This window comes from Lontra canadensis, unplaced genomic scaffold (genome assembly GCF_010015895.1).
Source record: "Lontra canadensis isolate GAN:19392208 unplaced genomic scaffold, GSC_riverotter_1.0 scaffold192, whole genome shotgun sequence".
NCBI lineage: Eukaryota > Metazoa > Chordata > Mammalia > Carnivora > Mustelidae > Lontra > Lontra canadensis.
The window spans coordinates 26,150-45,144 of NW_022631186.1; the positions used below are offsets into that span (position 1 = coordinate 26,150).

The 18,995-nt window shown below is 38.6% G+C and overlaps 2 long non-coding RNA genes across 2 annotated transcripts in view; both read left to right on the forward strand.

Moving 5' to 3' along the window:
* LOC116861202 overlaps positions 1-16,142 on the forward strand; it is a 29,913-nt gene extending 13,771 nt beyond the window's left edge. Inside the window, exons 2-3 of the long non-coding RNA XR_004381433.1 lie at positions 13,802-13,911; positions 16,107-16,142. This is a non-coding gene — a long non-coding RNA (uncharacterized LOC116861202). The remainder of the gene's footprint in view (positions 1-13,801; positions 13,912-16,106) is intronic.
* Positions 16,143-16,202: 60 nt separating this feature from the next.
* On the forward strand, positions 16,203-18,635 carry LOC116861192. Its single transcript, XR_004381432.1, has 2 exons — positions 16,203-16,390; positions 17,944-18,635. It is a non-coding gene; the product is annotated as an uncharacterized LOC116861192 (long non-coding RNA).
* The last annotated feature ends 360 nt before the right edge of the window (positions 18,636-18,995 follow it).

The window sequence follows — 18,995 nt, forward strand, 5'->3', positions numbered from 1 at the left end:
CTGGTAGACCATATTTTACTGGTTTCCTGGACTTGCTTTTAAGTAGGTTCCCCTGGGGTGGGGGGAACAGGGTCAGTTTAAGTTTTACTGCATAAACAACAAAATCACTGTTTAACTGGATAGAATCACTCTGGCTAAATAGATCCTTACATCCTAATGAAACTTTTAGTTTTTTCACGATTACGTACAGTGGTGTGAATAACTTCATAGTGGTTGTGTTTTGTGTTTTTGTTGGAGTCCTGTCTAAAACCAGTTTCTTTAATCAGTGTTTTAGTTTTCTGAGTACACTCTTATACCTCTTTAGTTAGGTTTATTTGTTGGTATCTTATGGTTTTGGTGCAATTTTAAATGGGATTGATACCTTGATTTCCCCTTCTGCTGCTGCTTTATTGGTGTACAGAAGTGGAACAGATTTCTGTATGTTGATTTTATATCCTGCATATGTCAGTTTTAGCAATTTTTTGGAGTCGTTTGGGTTTCCTGTATGGAGTATCATGTCTTCTGCAAATAGTCTAAGTGTGACTTCTTCCTTGCCTGTTTGGATGCCTTTTCTTTTTGCTGTCTAATTGCTGTGGCTAGGACTTCCAATACTGTGTTAAATAACAGTGATAAGAGTGGACATCTGTGTTTTTTTTTTTTTTTTTCAGACCATAGAGGAAGAGCTCTCAGTTTTTGCCCATTGAAAATGGGCTTTTTGTATATGGATTTTATGTTGAGGTATGTTCCTTCTGTCTCTGCTTTGTTGAGAGTTTTTATCATGAGTGGATCTTGTACTTTGTCAGATGCTTTTTCTGCATCTATTGAGAGGATCGTATGGGCTCATCCTTTTTCTTTTTTTTTTTTTTTTTTAAAGATTTTACTTATTTGACAGAGACCCAGTGAGAGAGGGAATACAAGCAGGGGGAGTGGGAGAGAGAGAAGCAGGCCTTCCACAGAGCAGGGTGCCTGACGTGGGGCTCGATTCCAGAACCCTGGGATCATGACCTGAGCTGAAGGCAGTTGCTTAACGACTGAGCCACCCAGGCGACCCCCTTTTTCTTTTATTAATGTAGTGTGTCATGTTGATTTGCAAATATTGAATGCCTGTTGTTGCAGCCCCCAAATAAATCCGACTTGATTGTGGTGAAATCATTCTTTCATTCTTTTCATGTATTGTTGGATTTGATTTGATGGTATTTTGTTGAGAATTTTTGCATCCATGTTCATCAGGAATATTGGCTTGTATTTTTTGTTTTTAGTAGAGTTTTTGTCTGGTTTTGGAATCAAGATAATATTGGCCTCATAGGATGAGTTTGGAAGTTTTCTTTTCACTTTTGTTTTTTGGAACAGCGTCAGAAGAGTAGGAATTAATTCTTTAAACGCTCAGTAGAATTCCCTTGTGAAGCCATCTGGCCCTGCACTTTTGTTTGTTGGGAGATTTTTGATTACTGCTTCAGTTTCTTTACTGGTTATTGATCAAATTTTCTATTTCTTGCTGTTTCAGTTTTGGTTGTTTATATGTTTCTAAGAATTTATCCATTTCTTCCTTATTGTTCAATTTGTTGACATTTAATTTTTCATAATATTCTCTTATAATTGTTTGGATTTCTGTGGTGTTGGTGTTCTTTCTCATCTTTCACTTGTGATTTTATTTATTTGGGTCTTTTCTCCTTTTTTTGGCTAGTCTGGTTTAGGGGTTTGTCAATTTTTTTTTTTAAGATTTTATTTAATTATTTGACAAACAGAGATCAAAAGTAGGCAGAGAGGCAGGCAGAGAGAGAGAGGTGGAAGCAGGCTACCCGATGAGCAGAGAGCTTGATGGGGGGCTCAATCCCAGGACCCTGAGATCATGACCTGAGCTGAAGGCAGAGGCTTAACCCGCTGAGCCACCCAGGTGCCCCTAATTTTTTTTAAATATTTTCAAAGAAAGAGCTCCTGGTTTCATTCATCTGTTCTGGGTTTTTTTGTTTGTTTTAGTATCGTTTATTTCTGCTCTAATTTTTATTCCCTTTTTCTGAGGACTGTACGCTTTCTTTGTTCTTTTTCTAACTCCTTTAGGTTAGGTTGTGTATTTGAGATTTTTCCAACCTAAGGTTAGGTTGTGTATTGAGATTTTTCTTGGTTCTTGAGATATGCCTGTGTGCTGTATACTTCCCTCTTCTGATGGCTTTTGCTGCTTCCCAAAGGCTTTAGACCGTTGTGTTTTCATTTTCATTTGTTTCCATGTATTTTTTAATTTCTTCTTTAATTTCCGGGTTGACCAACTTATGATGTTTAACCTCCATGTATTTGTGGTCTTCCCAAATTTTTTCTTGTGCTTGACTTCAATTTTCATAGTGTTGTGGTCGGAAAAGATGCACTGTATGTTGAGGCCTGGTTTGTGACCTAATATGTGATCTATTCTGCAGAATGTCTTATGCGTACTTGAAAAGAATGTGTATTCTGCTTTGGGATAAAATGTTCTGAATATATCTACTAAGTCCATCTGGTCCAATTTGTCATTCAAAGCCATTGTTTCCTTGTTGATTTTCTGCTTCGATGATCCGTCCATTGATACAAGTGGGGTATTAAAGTCCCTACTCTTTGCTGTATTTTTATCCATGCTTTCCTTATGTTGGTTATTAATTGTTGTATATATTTGCTTGTTCCCAAGTTGGCGGCAGAAATACTTAACGATTGTTAGATCTTCTTGTATGAATTGTCCCCTTTATTATGATACTGTGTCCTCCTTCATCTCTTGTTATAGTGTTTGGTTTAAAATCTCGTTTTTCTGGTTTAAGTATTGCTACTCCAGGTTGCTTTTGACATTCATTGCATGGTAAGTATTTCTCCATTCACTCACTTTCAATCTGCAAGTGTGTTTAGGTCTAAAATGAGTCTCTTGTAGGCAGCATACAGATGGGTCTTGTTTCTTTCATCCTTTCTGATACCCTGTGTCTTTTAATTGCCATATTTAGTCCATTTACATTCAAAGCAGTTATTGATAGATACGAATTTAGTGCCATTTTATTACTTGTTTTATCATTGTTTCTGGAGATTTTCTCTGTCCCTTTCTAGTCTTTGTCACTTCTGCTTTTTCTTTCCCATCCAAAGAGTCTCCTTAGTATTTCTTGCACGGCTGGTTTAGTGGTCATGGACTCTGGTTTTTGTTTGGGAAATTTTCTCCTTCTATTCTGAAAGATAACTTTGCCGGATAGAGTATAGCTGGCTGCAGATAATTTCCCATTCAGCGCGTTGAGTATATCATGCCATTCTTTTTTGGCTTGCCAAGTTTCTATGGAGAGATCTGCAGTTAATTTTATGGGTCTTACTTGTAAGTTAGGGACTTCTTTTGTCATGCTTTCAGAATTTTTCCTTTATCAGTATATTTTTCAGATTTAACTATAATATGTCTTGTTACTAGCTTCTTTTTTTGATTCAGGTGGGAGTTCTCTGAGCTTCCTGGATTTGGATGTCTGCTTCTTCCATCCTTGTCATCATTACATCCAGTCAGTTTCAAATCTCAGTTACTGCATTTCTCATTTCTGCCTGATTGTTTTTTAACTCTCCTCTTTGTGGTAAAGATCTCCCTGATGTCTTTCATGCTTTTCTCAAGCCCAGGGACTTTACGATTGTTGTTTTAAATTCTCCATCAGGCATATTATTTCTATCTGTTTCGATTAGATCTTTGTGATCTTTTCTTGTTTTCTTTTGGTATGAATTCCTCCTTTTGGGCACTTTGACTCCAGGTCTGTCTTATGTGTGTTAGAAAAGCCTGTTACGTTTCCTGCTCCTGAGAATGATGGCTTTAGGAAGAAGAGGTCAGGTAGTGTACAGGGCTTGGCACTTCAGCGAATGTCTGTGGTGTGTACTGCATGCACTCTGCTCTCCCTCATGCAGCACTCTGCCTCTTCTCTCCCTTTTGCAGCACTCTGCTACGCTCTTGGGTCAGTCATCTGCAGAGGTCCTCCTTGCCTGCAGTGAGCAGTGTTTGGCCCTTGGCCAGAATGTGGTGAGTTTTAGCCAGGTGTGCTCTGGTCCTCTTGTTACATGAGAACTGATACTACTTCCAGTAGAACTGAAGCCTGGCAGAACTCTGTGGTCAGGGGATGCCTGGGTGACTCAGTCACATGTCTGCCTTTGGCTCAGGTCTTGATTGCAGGGTCCTGGGATCGAGCCCTGCATCAGGTTCCTTGCTTGACAGGGAGCCTACTTCTCCCTCTTCCTCTACATACCACCTCCCACCCCGTGCTTGCTCTTGCGTGCTCTCTCTCTTAAATCTTAAATTAAAAAAAAAAAAAAAAAAAGAACTCTGTGGTCTGTAGACATGGTGCATGCAGGGCTTTCTGCTGGTCTTCTGGGGAAGGGGCCTGCTGTGCTTTTCCTTACTGCTGGAGTCAAGCGTTAGCAGCAGAGTATGGGGGTTGGGGGGGGTTGGGGGGGCGGGGAGGGGTCAGGGAGCCAGGCAGCCAGTGTTGGCGCTGTGCTGTTTATTGAAGTTGGTTTGTGCTGAGAGGCAGTGGAGGGAAGTGGCGCCAGCTATTCCTTTTTTTCCCCGGAGAGGGAGTCTGTGCTTGGTGCTCTGAGGGAAGCACTCCCAGAACAGTGAATAATTTCCCCTCATGTGTCCCATGTTTTAATTCAGATCAGTTTTCATACTGTCTCCAGGTTGCTTGCCTTCTTGGAGTAGTTTATTGCACTTTGGGCTGTATCCCAGCCAAGCTTGCTGGCTTTTATTAAACGGCCAAACTTTAGGGACTAGGTGTGCTGGGGGCCTGCGATGGTCTTCTGGGGTAGGGTCTCACTCCAGTAGAACTAAAGCAGGTTTGATCAAGAAGAGCAGTCACGCCAGAGTGCAGGGGTGTGGGATTTAGACCAAAGTGGGCTGAACAGCCAGTTTCTGATTTATCCACCCTCAGCCCGCGTCTCTGTGCCTGTGCTGCTCTTTTGTCCGTTCTGTCCCTGGAGAGGCAAAGCCACCTCTTACAGATAACGCTCCAGGAAGTGTGAACAGCCTGTTCCCATGTGCCATCATAGGCAGTCCTCAGATGGTGTTGTCTGCCTCGGGTTGCTTGCCTGCCTTCTCTCTAGGAGTAGGGCAGTGCCCCCAGGTCTCTATCCCAGCCAAGCCTGTGGACCTCTAAAACTCAAGGCTTTAAGTCCCACTTGTTAACAAAAACTCATGAAGATCAGCCTTTCTGTTTTTCCCAGCCAGTGGCTTTGGAGAAGTGTTCTCTTGTGTGTATCCCTGTGCATAGCATTCTATCTCACCTTTCTCTGAGACCAGGGCTCCTTCCCTGGCACAGCACCCACAAGTTCATTTCTCCCCCAAAGCACCTCTCAACATTTCCCAACTTCCTTGATGTGGCCTCTTCTCTCCCTCTAGTTGTACAGTTTGTTCTGACAGTTCCCAGGTTGATTTCTTGGGTGTTTAGAATGTTTGTAGGGTCCTCCTACAATGCCACCATCTTAGCTCTTTTTTACTTTTTCCCAGTTTTCATATTTAAAAAAATATTGCCAATTTGGTGAAGAATGGCATCCCAGTGTTTTTTAAATTTGTATTTTTAAAAACTTTGAATAAGTTTAAAATTTTTCTCAATTTTAAGTATCATTTTTATAGACTTTTCTTTCTTTTTTTTTTTCTTTAAATATTTTATTTATTTGACAGAGACACAGCGAGAGAGGGAACACAAGCAGGGGTTGGAGGAGAGGGAGTAGCAGGGACAACATGGCACTCCATCCCAGGACCCTGGAATGGGATCATGACCTTAGCCAAAGGCAGGTGCTTAACGACTGAACCACCCAGTCTCCCCTTCATAGGCTTTTCTTTTGCAAGTAGTTAATACCCTTTTTTCCTGTTTATCTGTTAGATTTTTGATAATTTCTCTGCAATTTTAAAGAATTCTTTGTTTAATTTGAATGTAGCCCTATCTGAAGTTAAATTGCAAATATTTTCCCTGAGTTTGTTAGTTACCCTTCTTCCTTTTTCTTCAACTTAGATGATGTAGGAAAGATGTTAGGGTTCGAAGCTGACGGCCAAGAAGGAATTCTTGAGACGTCTTCGGTACAAAAAGGTGATTTTATTAAAGCACGGGGACAAGACCTGTGGGCAGAAAGAGCTGCACAGGGGTCATGAGGAGTGGCCCATTACATACTTTCAAGTTGGAAGGGGTTTAGGGATACTGTAAATCTCTAAGGAATTTGGAAGCAAGGTTTCCAGGACCTTGAGGGGGCTAGCTATTGTTGGGAAAAGGTCATTTATTACCACCTAATATAACCTTAGTTATGAGACCCTTCAGATATATACCTGTGGCTTGGGGGAAGATTGCCAACAGGTATCTTGCGGGGAGGGGGGTGGTTAGAGATAAAGGAAGTTTCCAAAGGAATTTTTATATGTTAAAGTAGACTTACAGGTTTGGGGGTGGGGTCTGGTTAGGATTGCCTTTTGCCCGTATTAACATTGAGGCAGTTGAGTCCCTAGAGGAATGTCACTCTGCCTGTTTTAGGGACTTCTCAGTGGGCTGTAGCTAGTAAGGAAATTTAATAATTTTTCTTCACCTTTGTTTCCCACATCAAGATATAATTTATAAATAAATTAAAATTGATAGTAGCTTAGTTTATTTGTTTACTTGTTGGAAGGACTTTGGTTGTCTCCAGGTTTTAGTGGTACAATAAAGCTTCTGAATATTTCATACTAATTTTGGTATGGATATGTATTTTTAGTTTTGTCTTGGGTAAATAAATACCTTGGAGTAGGTTTATTGGGTCATATTGTAAGAGTATAATTAACCTTACAAGAGACTGCCAAATCGTTTTCCAAAAAAGCTTTACTGTTTTACATTCCCACCTGAAATGTATGCATTTCCAAATGTTCTACCCTGTCAACAGCATTTCATAGTGTTTTAAAAAAAGCCATTCTAATAAGTGTTTAGTAGTATTTTGTCATTTTAATTTGCATTTCCCCAGTAATTATGATGTTGAATACCTTTTCATGTGCTGTTTTACATTTATATCTTTCGTGAAATGTCTGGTCAAAATTTTGTTCATTTTTAATTGGGTTGCTTATCTTAGGATTGACATAGAATGTTTCTTCGTATTTTCTAGGTATAAGGCCTTTGTCAGATGTATTTTGAATATATCCTCCCATTCTCTTGGGGTGCCTTTGGTTTTCTTAAGGATGCCATTAAAAGATCAGAAGTTTTTTTAACTTTTTGTTTTTGTTTTTAAAGATTTCATCCATTTATTTGTCAGATAGAGAGAGCACAAGCAGGGGGAGTGGCAGGCAGAGGGAGAAGCAGGCTCCTCTTTGAGCAAGGAGCCTGACACAGGACTTGATTGCTCTGAAGACCCTGGGATCATGACCTAAGCTGAAGGCAGATGCTTAACCAACTGAGCCACCTAGGCATCCCAAAGATCAGAAGTAGTTTTTTGTTGTTTTTTTTTTTTTTAGATTTTGTTTATTTATTTGACAGAGATCACAAGTAGGCAGAGAGGTAGGCAGAGAGAGAGGAGGGGAAGCAGGCCCTGCTGAGCAGAGAGCCAGATGTCGGGCTCTATTCCAGAACCCTGGGATCATGACCTGAGCCAAAGGCAGAGGCTTTAACCCACTGAGCCACCCAGGCGCCCCAAAGATCAGAAGTTTTTTGATGAAATTCATTTCATAACTTTTTTTTTCTCATATGGTATATACTTTATTGTTTTTTTTTTTTGTTTCAAGTTTTTATTTAAATTCTAGTTAGTTAAAGTATAGTGTAATATTGGTTTCACGAGTAGAATTTAGTGATTCTTCACTTACATATAACACCCAGTGCTAATCACAGCAAGTGCCCTCCTTAATACTGGTCACTCATTTAGCCCATGTCCCGCCCACCTCCCCTCCAAGGAACTCTGTTTTCTGTAGTCAGGAGTCCCTTATGGTTTGCCTCCCTGTCTTTTTTTTCTTCCTTCCCCTATGCTCATCTGTTTTGTTTCTTAAATTCCACATATGAGTGAAATCATGGTATTTGTCTTTCTCTGACTGACTGACTTTGCTTATACTCTGGCTTCTTCGTGTCGTTGCAAATGGCAAGATTTCATTCTTTTTTGATGGCTCAGTAATAACCCCTTGTATATATTTACCACATCTTCTTTACCCAACAGTTGATGGACATTTGGGCTCTTTTTCTAATTTAGCTCTTGCTGATAATGCTGCTGTAAACATCAGGGTGCATATATCCCTTCGAATCAGTATTCTTGTATTCTTGAGTAAATACCTGGTAGTGCAATTGCTGTATTGTAGGGTAGTTCTATTTTTAACTTTCTGAGGAACCTCCGTACTATTTTCCAGAGTGTCTGCATCAGTTTGCATTCCTAACAACAGTGTGAGAGGGTTCCCCTTTCTCCACCTTGTGAGGTGGTAATCTCATTGTAGTTTTTATTTGTATTTTCCCTGATGGTGAGTGATGTTGAGCATCTTTTCATGTGTCTGTTGTTATCTGTATGTCTTTGGAAAAATGTCTATCCATGTCTTCTGCCCATTTAACTGGATTATTTGTCTTTTGGGTTTGGACTTTATAAGTTCTTTATAGATTTTGGATACTAACCCTTTGTCAGATATATCATTTGCAGGTATCTTCTCCCATTCCGTATGTTGCCTTTTGGTTTTGTTGATTGTTTCTTTTACTGTGTAGAGGCTTTTTATTTTAATGAAGTCCCAGTAGTTCTTTTTTCCTTTTTCCCCTGTTTACAGAGATGTGTCTTTAAGAAGTTCTAAGACCAGTGTCAGAGAGGTTTCTGCCTGTGTTCTCCTCTAGAATTTTAATGGTTCCTCATCTCACGTTTAGGTCTTTAATCCATTTTGAATTTATTTCCATGTATGGTGTTGGAACTAGAAAGTGTTCCAGTTTCATTCTTTTGCATATTGCTGTCCAGTTTTTCCAACACAATTTGTTGAAAAGAGGTATTTTTCCCAATGGATATTCTTTCCTGCTTTGCCAAAGATTAGTTTACCATATAGTTGTGGGTCCATGTTTTTTATCTAATGAATATTTTCCTTTGCCAAAGTAGAAAAAATAGTCTGTTTTCTTCTCGTTTTATCATTTCACTTCTTACATTCAGGTCTTTAAATCTATTCATTAAAGTTAATTTACTTAATTTTATTTATGGAATAGCTTTAGACTTACAGAAAAGTCGAGCAGCTAGTACAGAGAGTTCCCATACTACTCCCTCCCCATCATACAGTTTACCCATCTTGCATTAGTGTGGTTCATTTATTACAGTAAATGGACTTACAGTCATTATTGTTAAGTATCATCTGTAGTTTATATTAAGGTTCACTCTTTATGTCCTGCAATTTTAAGAGTTTTGACAATTGCATGATGTCATGTATCTAACATAACAGTATTATACAGAATAGTTTACTCTATGCACCATCTCTCCATCCCTTCCTTTCACCTGCCTCCCTGAAGTCCGTGGCAACCAGTGATCTTTTATTGTCTCTGTGTTTTTTCCTTTTCCAGTGATCTTTCATTGTTTCTGTGGTTTTTCCTTTTCCATGTTCTGTAGTCTGAATTATATAGTATATAGCCTTTTTAGATTGGCTTCTTTTACTTAGCAGTATTCTTCTAAGAACCCTCCATGTCTTTTCATGGTTTGATAGCTCATTTCTTTTTAGTGGAGAATAATAATTCAGTGTCTGGATGTACCATAGTTTACTTACCATTCACCTACTGAAGGACAACATCTTAGTTGCTTCTAATTTTTGACAGTTGATGTATTGTGAAGTAAACCCGTATCTTTATAAATCAAGCTGCTATAAATATCCTTTTGCAGGTTGTGTAGACATAAATTTTCATTTCTAATACCAAGAAGCATGACTGCTGAATTGTATGGTAAGAGTGTGTTTAGTTTTATATTGCCAAACTCTTTCCTGTACTGGCTGTGGTATTTTGCACTGTCACTAGTAATGAATGAGAGTTGCTTTTTGTCCTTGGTGGCATTTGGTATTACCAGTTTTGTTTCATTTTGTTTTAACTTTTGTTTTTGCTTTTTAAAAATATATTAGCTATTTTTTTTAAGCTATTTTGATAGGTGTGTAGTGGTATTTCACTGTTGTTTTAATTTGCAGTTCTCTTATGATATATGTTCATCTTTTCATCTCCTTATTTTCTTTGGGTCACTGTTCAGGTATTTTGCTTATTTTTTTGACTAGGTTTCTTGTTTCCTTATTGTTGAGTTTTAAAAGAGTTCTTTCTGTGGGGTCTCCTGGGTGGCTTGGTCATTAAGTGTCTGCCTTCAGCTCAGGTCATGATCCTGGGGTCCTGGGATCGAGCTCTGTGTTGGGCTCCCTGCTCAGCAAGGAGTCTGCTTCTTCCTCTCCCCCTCCCCCCATTCATGCTCTCTCTCACTCTCTTGATCCTACTATCTCTTTCTCTTGAATAAAGAAATACAATCTTTATAAAAAAAGAGTTCTTTGTATATTTTGGTTACACATCCTTTATCAGATAGTGTTTTGCAAAATCATCTCTTAGTCTCTTCATTTTCCTTGTACTGTCTTGTACAGAGCATGCAACTTATTTTAGTTTAACTTAATCAGTTATTTCTTTCATGGATCGTGGTTTTGGTGTTGTATGTAAATTGTACTTAAAGGAAATATTTAAGACAATTTTGGTATAATTGGGGGAGGGTCAAGGGTCATAAAGGAGGGGTGGTTTCTGTACTTGATTTGAACTAGTAAAAGGTTGATAGTAGACTTTGGTAATGTGTGTGTGTGTATATATATATATATGCATGTAAAAAATAGAAAACTAAGAGAACAAAGGAAAAATAAAATGGCAGAGGTTAGCTTTAATATATTGACAATTACATTAGATTTCAATGGTCTAAATACACTTAAGACAAAGACAAGAGACTGTCAGAGTAGAGTAATAGCTATGACCCAATTATATGTGTTAATAAGAAACTGACTTCAAATATGATTATGTAAGCAGATTGAAAGTAGAGTTGTAGTCAGAGATACGCCATGCAAACCTCAAAGGAAAGCAGTAGTGACTTTTTTTTTCAGATTTTATTTTATCTATTTTTATTTTTATTTATTTTTATTTTTAAAAATTTTTTATAGATTTTATTTTCAAGTAAACTTTACAGCCAATATGGGGCTTAAACTTACAACCCCAGGATTAAGAGTCAGATGCTGTAGCTGACTGATCTAGTCAGGTACCCCAGTAGTGACTCTTCTAATATCAGATAAAGTAGGCTTTAGACAAAAATATATTGTATATATGACACATTAATATATTGATATGTATTAATGTATAGATATTAAAGAGGAGGGTACTTTGTAATGATAAAATTAACTTACATGGCAGTCCTAGGGCCCCTGGGTGGCTTAGTTAAGTGTCTGACTCTTGAATTCTACTCAGATCACCATCTCAGTCATGAGATTGAGCCCCACATCGGGCTTTTCCCTCAGTGCAGTGTTTGCTTAAGATTCTCTACCTCTAAATCAAAACCACAATGAGATACCACCTCACACTAGTCAGAATGGCTAAAATTAACAAGTCCGGAAATGACAGATGCTGGCGAGGATGCGGAGAAAGGGGAACCCTCCTACACTGTTGGTGGGAATGCAAGCTGGTGCAACCACTCTGGAAAACAGCATGGAGGTTCCTCAAAATGTTGAAAATAGAACTACCCTATGACCCAGCAATTGCACTGCTGGGTATTTACCCTAAAGATACAAACGTAGTGATCCGAAGGGGCACGTGCACCCGAATGTTTATAGCAGCAATGTCTACAATAGCCAAACTATGGAAAGAACCTAGATGTCCATCAACAGACGAATGGATAAAGAAGATGTGGTATATATATACAATGGAATACTATGCAGCCATCAAAAGAAATGAAATCTTGCCATATGCGACAACGTGGATGGAACTAGAGGATATCATGCTTAGCGAAATAAGTCAATCAGAGAAAGACAACTATCATATGATCTCCCTGATATGAGGGAGAGGAGATGCAACATGGGGGCTTAATGGGGTAGGAGAAGAGTAAATGAAACAAGTTGGGATTGGGAGGGAGACAAACCATAAGTGACTCTTAATCTCACAAAACAAACTGAGGGTTGTTGGGGGGAGGGGGGTTGAGGGGGGGGTGGTGTTATGGACATTGGGTAGGGTGTGTGCTATGGTGAGTGCTGTGAAGTGTATAAACCTGGAGATTCACAGACCTATACCCCTGGGGAAAAAAAAATATATGTTTATAAAAAATAAAATTAAAAAAAAAAAAAGAAAAGATTCTCTACCTCTCCCTCTGCCCCTCCTCCTCCACTCTCCCACTTGGATTCTCTCTCCAAAAAAAAAAAAAAAAAAAAAAGATACGGCAGTTCTGAAGTGCATGTACCAAACAGTAGAATTGTAAGATTTAGCAGTCTTCACAATTGGTAGAAACAATGAGACAGAATATCAGTATGTGTGTAGAAGAATTCAACAGTGGGGCACCTGGGTGGGTCACTTGGTTAAGTGTCTGCCTTTGGCTCAGGTCATGATCCCAGAGTCCCAGGATCAAGCCCCGCATCAGTCTCCCTGCTCATCCGAGAGCCTGCTTCTCCCTCTCCCTCTGCCTGCCACTCCCCTTGCTTGTATTCTCTCTGTCAAGTAAATAAAGTCTTAAAAAAAAAAAGAAAACAGTACAGTAAACCAGAACACATCATACAACAACCGAAGAATATACATTAATTATTTTTAATTACTAAGGTTTATTTTTTAGTTTTATGTTTACAGAAAAATCGAGAAAATATAGTTTCCATATATCCTCTCAAAACACCCCCCCCAAATAAAACCAGTTTCCTTTATTGTTGCTATCTTGTATTTGTATGGTACATTTATTACAATTGAGCCAGTATTGATATATTATTAACTAAGATCTATAGTTTACATTGGGGTTCACTCTGCTTTATATATTATATTTGTTTTTGATAAATTTAAAATTATATGCATTCACCATTACAGAATCCTACAAAGTAGTTACACTGCCCTAAAAGTCCCCTGTACTCCCACCTTTTCATCCATCCCACCCTTCAAACTCCTGACAACTACTAATATTTTTTACTGTGTTCATTGTTGTGCCTTTACCAGAATGTCCTACAGTTGGAATCATACATTATATAGCCTTTTCACTTTTCTTCTTTCATGTAGCAATATGTATTAAAGTTCCTCTGTGCCTCTTGAGTTGATAGCTCATTTCTTTTTGTTGCTGAATAATAAATACATACTATTTTATAGAGTTTTCTGTGCTATTCAGAAGATTTAGGGGTGCCTGGGAGGCTCAGTTGGCGAAGTGTCTGACTCTTGGTTTTGTCTCAGGTTGTGATCTTGGGTTATGAGATTGAGCCCACATTGGGCCCCATGCTCAGCGTGGAGTCTGCATGAATCCCCCCCTCCCCCGGGGCTTGCACAGGCTCACTCGCACTCTCTCAAATTAAAAAAGAGGTTTACCAACATAGACCAAACTTTAGCCATGAAACCTCACCAAATTTAAAATAACTGAAATCATACAGAGTATATTCTGACTATAATAAATTCAACCTAAAAATTAAAAGCAAAAATAAGGAACTCTAACTAGTTGGATATTAACTCTCTTAAATAATCTGTGGGTCAAAGTTAAAGTCTCAAGGGGGAATTTTAAATATATGCATATATATGTTTATGTATCTGAAAGGACATGTAAGCATAGCTATCAAAATATGTGAGACAAAGTATTAAAGCATTGTGTGGAGAAGAATTTATACCACTAAGTACTTTCTTTTTCTTTCTTTCTTTCTTTCCTTCTTTCTTTCTTTCTTTCTTTCTTTTTTTTTTTTTAGAAATGAGAAAAGGTGTCAATTCTATAATCAACTTTCCACTTCAAGAAACTAAAAAAGAAAAAAAAAAAGCATAATTAACCCCAAACCAGCTAAAGGAAGGAAATAATAAGGTAAGAAATTAATGAATTTGGGGTGTCTGGATGGCTCACTCGGTTAAGCATCAGCCTTCAGCTTAGGTCATGATCTTGGGGTCCCAGGATCTCATGCCCCTCCTGCTTGTGCTTTATCTGTCAAACGAACAAATAAATAAATAAAATAAGAAGAAAAAACATATGAAAAAGCAAAGGCCCTAGAATAGCTGAAACAATCTTGAAAACTGAATTGGTAGAATCATTCTATCTCTTATTAATGTCTACTATATATTTAGAATAATCAAGACAGTGTTAGCTGGTAGAGGGATAGACACATACTTATCAGTATGACAAAATCAAGAACTGAGAAATAGACACAGTTATGCCCACCTGATTTTGACAAATGCAGAAAAACAGTTGAGTAGGGAAGGAGCCTTTTCAACAGTGGTTCTTGAGCAACCGGACATCCATAGGGGGGAAAAAGACTCTTGACCTGAGTTTCACACCTTGTATAAAAATGAACGGAAAACAAACTCTAGACTTCAGTGTAAAATGTAAAACTTAAAACTATAAAACTTCTAGAAGAAAACAGGAGAAAATCCTCAGAATCTTGGGGTAGACAAGGAGTTCATATACTTTTTTTTTTTTTAAGTTTTTTATTTTTTTGACAGATAGAGAGCACAAGTAGGCAGAGCATTAGGCATAGGGAGAGGGAGAAGCAGGCTCTCCACTGAGCCGGAGCCTGATGTGGGGCTCAATCCTAGGACCCTGGGATCATGACCTGAGCCTGAGGCAGCTACTCAACTGACCAAACCACCCAGGGGCCCCAGGAGTTCATATACTTCAAAAGCATGATCTGTAAAAGGAAAAATTGATTAATTAAACCTCATGAAAACTAAAAACTCTTATTCTGCTAAAGACTGGTAAGAGCATGTAAGGAGAAGCTACAGAGTGGCAAGAATTTATTTGTGAACTGTGAATCTTCCATGCAAATACTGGTATTATTTAGTTACAAATACATTAAAAATCTAGAAACCAAATAGTAAAAAACCAGCCTGTCAATCCAATTAGAACATGGACAAAAGACATGAAGGGATATTTTAAGGAAGAAGATAAGCAGATGGCACATTAGAAAAGGAAGAGCTGTTCAACATCACTAGCCACTTTTATTTATTTATTTATTTATTTATTTATTTATTTTTAAAAGATTTTATTTATTTATTTGACAGAGAGAGGGAACACAAGTAGGCAGAGAGACAGACAGAGAGAGAGGGAAGCAGGCTCCCTGCTGAGCAGAGAGCCCGATGTGGGGCTTGATCCCAGGACCCTGGGATCATGACCTGAGCTGAAGGCAGAGGCTTTAACCCACTGAGCCACCCAGGTGTCCCCATTAGCCATTTTTAAAATGAAGATGAAAACATGAGGAAATAGATTAAAATAATAAAATGAAAAATAGTGGTAACATCAAGTATTGAATGCAGAGAATCTGGATTACTCATGTTTTTGATGGGAATGTACAATGATGTAGCTATTCTGGAAAAGTTTAGCGGTTTCTTATTATATTAAACATGCAACTACTGTATAATCCAGCAGTTACACCCTTGAGTATAAAAAATAAATCCCAGAGAAATGAAAATTTATGTTCACATACAAACCTGTGTATGAATGTTCATAGCATCTTATTCATAATAGTGATAATGTAGAAATTCCAAGATGGGGGCGCCTGGGTGGCTCAGTGGGTTAAGCCACTGCCTTCGGCTCAGGTCATGATCTCAGGGTCCTGGGATCGAGCCCCACACTGGGCTCTCTGCTCAGCGGGGAGCCTGCTTCCTCCTCTCTCTCTGCCTGCCTCTGCCTGCTTGTGATCTCTCTCTGTCAAATAAATAAATAAAAAATCTAAAAAAAAAAATTTCCAAGATGTCTTTTATTTTTAATTTTTTAAAAAATTCTTTCAGTTTTTAGATTTTATATTTTTAAGAGAGAACAAGTGTGAGTGGGGTTAGGGGAGGGGCAGGGGGGTAGGGAGAAGCAGACTCCCCGCTAAGCAGGGAGCCAGAGGATGCAAGGGTGGATCCCAGAACCCTGGGATCATTACCTGAGCTGAAGGCAGATGCTTAACCACCTAAGCCACCCAGGCACCCCCTTCCAGATGTCTTTTAATGGTTGGATGACTTAAAGAAATTGTGGTATGTTCATTGCAAGTTGCTAATTGAAGTTTTTTTTTTTTTCCCAAGATGCATTTAGTCACTTAAGAAAGACGCAGCAGGAGGAGGGGTAGAAGGAGTGACTCTCCAAGCAGACTCCCTGCCAAGCATGGAACTGGCTCAATCCCACAACTCATGAGATCACAACCTGAATGGAAACCAAGAGTGGGATGCCTAACCGACAGTCATCCAGGCGCCCCAAATTAACATTTGTTAAGTAAAACTCTTGGGATGTTTGATGGTGAGCCCAGGTGCTATAAGAGGCCACAAGGAAAATTGGAAATAGAGAGTTCATTACTCACAGGTCCTTGGAGGTAAGTACACCACACATCTTGAGGAGCCACATGAAGAAGTCAAGAAGGTGCAGGTAGATAGCAGGTCAGGACCTGGGGCACATACCTTTGTTAGGGTTTGTAGGTGGTGCTTTGGGATTTCTGGGCTAAGACTGGATTGGTCAATTCAAGCCTAGAAATACAAGGTTTTGTTAAGCTTTTCAGGGGTCTAATACAAGGGTTGCACAAGGGAAAAGCCCTGGGAGGCAAGGGAGACTTTATCACAGCGCCATTGGGGAAGTTTTATCAGGACTAACGTAGTTGTGACTGTGTAGGTTGTTATCTAGGGCATGTGTTTGCATGAAGAGCAAATGTCAGTTTAAGGCCCCTTCAGGCCTGTTAGCCAAACAAAATGGATGCTGAGGCAGCAACATAGAGAAGCTTAGCTAAATTTTTGATATGTGTAATCACTTAGGAATAAAAAAGAATGAAGTTGATACAACAACTTGGGTGACTCTCCAGAGAATTATGCCAGGTGAAAAAATCCAATTGTAGAAGGTATTATTTATATAGTATTCTGAAAATGACAGAATCATAGAAATGGAAAATAGAGTAGTGGTTATTAAGTTTCAGGGATGGGGTTGGGTTCAGAAGGGTGATGAGTTGTAAGATCACATGAAATATCTTTGTGTTAAAGAAAGTGCTCTGGGGGCACCTGGGTGGCTCAGTCAGTTAAGCCTCTGCCTTCGCTCAGATCATGATCCCTGGATCCAATCCCTGAGTCAGGATCCCTGCTCAGCAAGGAGTCTGTTATAACCTTCTCCTTCTGTCCCCTGCCCCCCACCCTCGCTCATGTACTCTCTTGCCCATTCACTCTCTCAAATAAATAAAATTAAAAAAAAAGTGTCTGCATCTTGACTATCAGTAAAAGTATCCTGGTGGTGGTGGTATTGTAGTTTGGTTTTGTAAGCTGTTGCTGTTGGAGTAATGTGGGTAGACAGTAAAAGGGTTATCTTTGTATTATTTCTAAGAACTGCATATGAATGTACATTTATCTTAAAATTACAGGTTTAATTATAAAAGACTCTGGTCTTGAATTACTGATTTATCAAACCTTTATAGATTTCAAGTTATCTGGACAAGGTTTCATTTTATATTTTTTTAACTTTTTTTAAAAGAAAACTTTTTTTTTTTAAGATTTTATTTGTCAGAGAGAGAGAGCATGCGAATGAACACAAGCATGGAGAGCGGCAGGCAGAGGGAGAAGTAGGCTCCCCACTGAACAAGGAGCCCAATACAGAACTTGATCCCAGGACCCTGGCATCATGACCTGAGCCAAAGGCCAACCCTTAACTGACTGAGCCACCCGGGCATCCCAAGGCTTCATTTTCAGTGCAAGTATAGAATCATCTTAATGTCTGAAAGTCAACTGTTTAGCCAGTTAATGTGTTTTGAACACAGCTCAAAAGTAGAATAAAAAGCATTTTGAGTAAAAGAGGTACAGCAGTGTCTGCACTAGAGCTCATATTGAATTCATTTCAGTGAATCTTTCACCTGGAACCTTGATATATAATTCTAATAAATCTGGTTTCCAGGTCCATGACAGATTTTGAAAGTAGGAGAGGAGTGATAGCATGAATACATTGATTGTTACTATAAGTGCAGCTCATAGCCTGACTGCAGGTAAGGAGGCAAATATATATAAAATAGTTTGGGACAATTTATTGTAGAGGGCGTCTAGGAAAGGTTAAGTTGTAGTTACATCTTCTGTTTTGTTAGTCGGAAAAGTATGTTACACATTTTAGGATTCTCTTCTAAAGTTAAAAAAAAAGTTTGCATATGGTGTAAACCCTCAGCTAATTGAGAAAACTCACCTATTCAGAAGACACAGCTTTAGTAGTTCCTGGAAGGAGTGAGAAACCCTTATTGATTCGGAAATGAAGCATAGTGTTTGTTTTTTTATCCCTTGTTTTCGACAAAACAGATGAAATAATAGTGAAATTGTCATTGCTTAGACTGGTGTAGGTGTCAGTAGTACTGTTGGGAAAGGGCAGTAAGCCATAATAGAGGAGTTGGCACATCTAGGGGGACATAACACCTGAGGTGGTGGCCAACAGTATAATACAATTTTCAGTGTGTGGGCTTTCCGAGGGAACTGCAGAGTGGAAGATACTTTCAGGGTAGTACTAAGTTGTTACTTTGCTTTTACCGTGTTGATATCTGCACTGATGGTGTCAAAGCAGTGGAAAATAAATCTGCTTCTGCCTGAGTACAGAGGTACCAAATTGTACCAGTGGTCATTGTATTCTTCACCATGCACTTGTACTAAAAACAAAGGGGAAAAAAAAGTCAATTTTTCTTAAAAAATGTTTTTGCGCAAAAATGTTACTAAATTATATTAAATATAGACCCATGAGTACATGTCTTAATATTGTGTGATAAAAAGGAGAGTAAGCATGAATCACTTCTGGAAACTGAGTTATGGTGATTGCCTTGGAAAATCACCTGTAGCATCATAGAAAACTGTTATTCAATTTTTTCAATTAAAACAGTTTACTTAGAAGAATAACTGTTAGAGAAACTATGGTTTTTTATATTTGACTTTTAGGCATATTTTTTTTTTTTAAGTAAATAAGTGAGCTGCTCC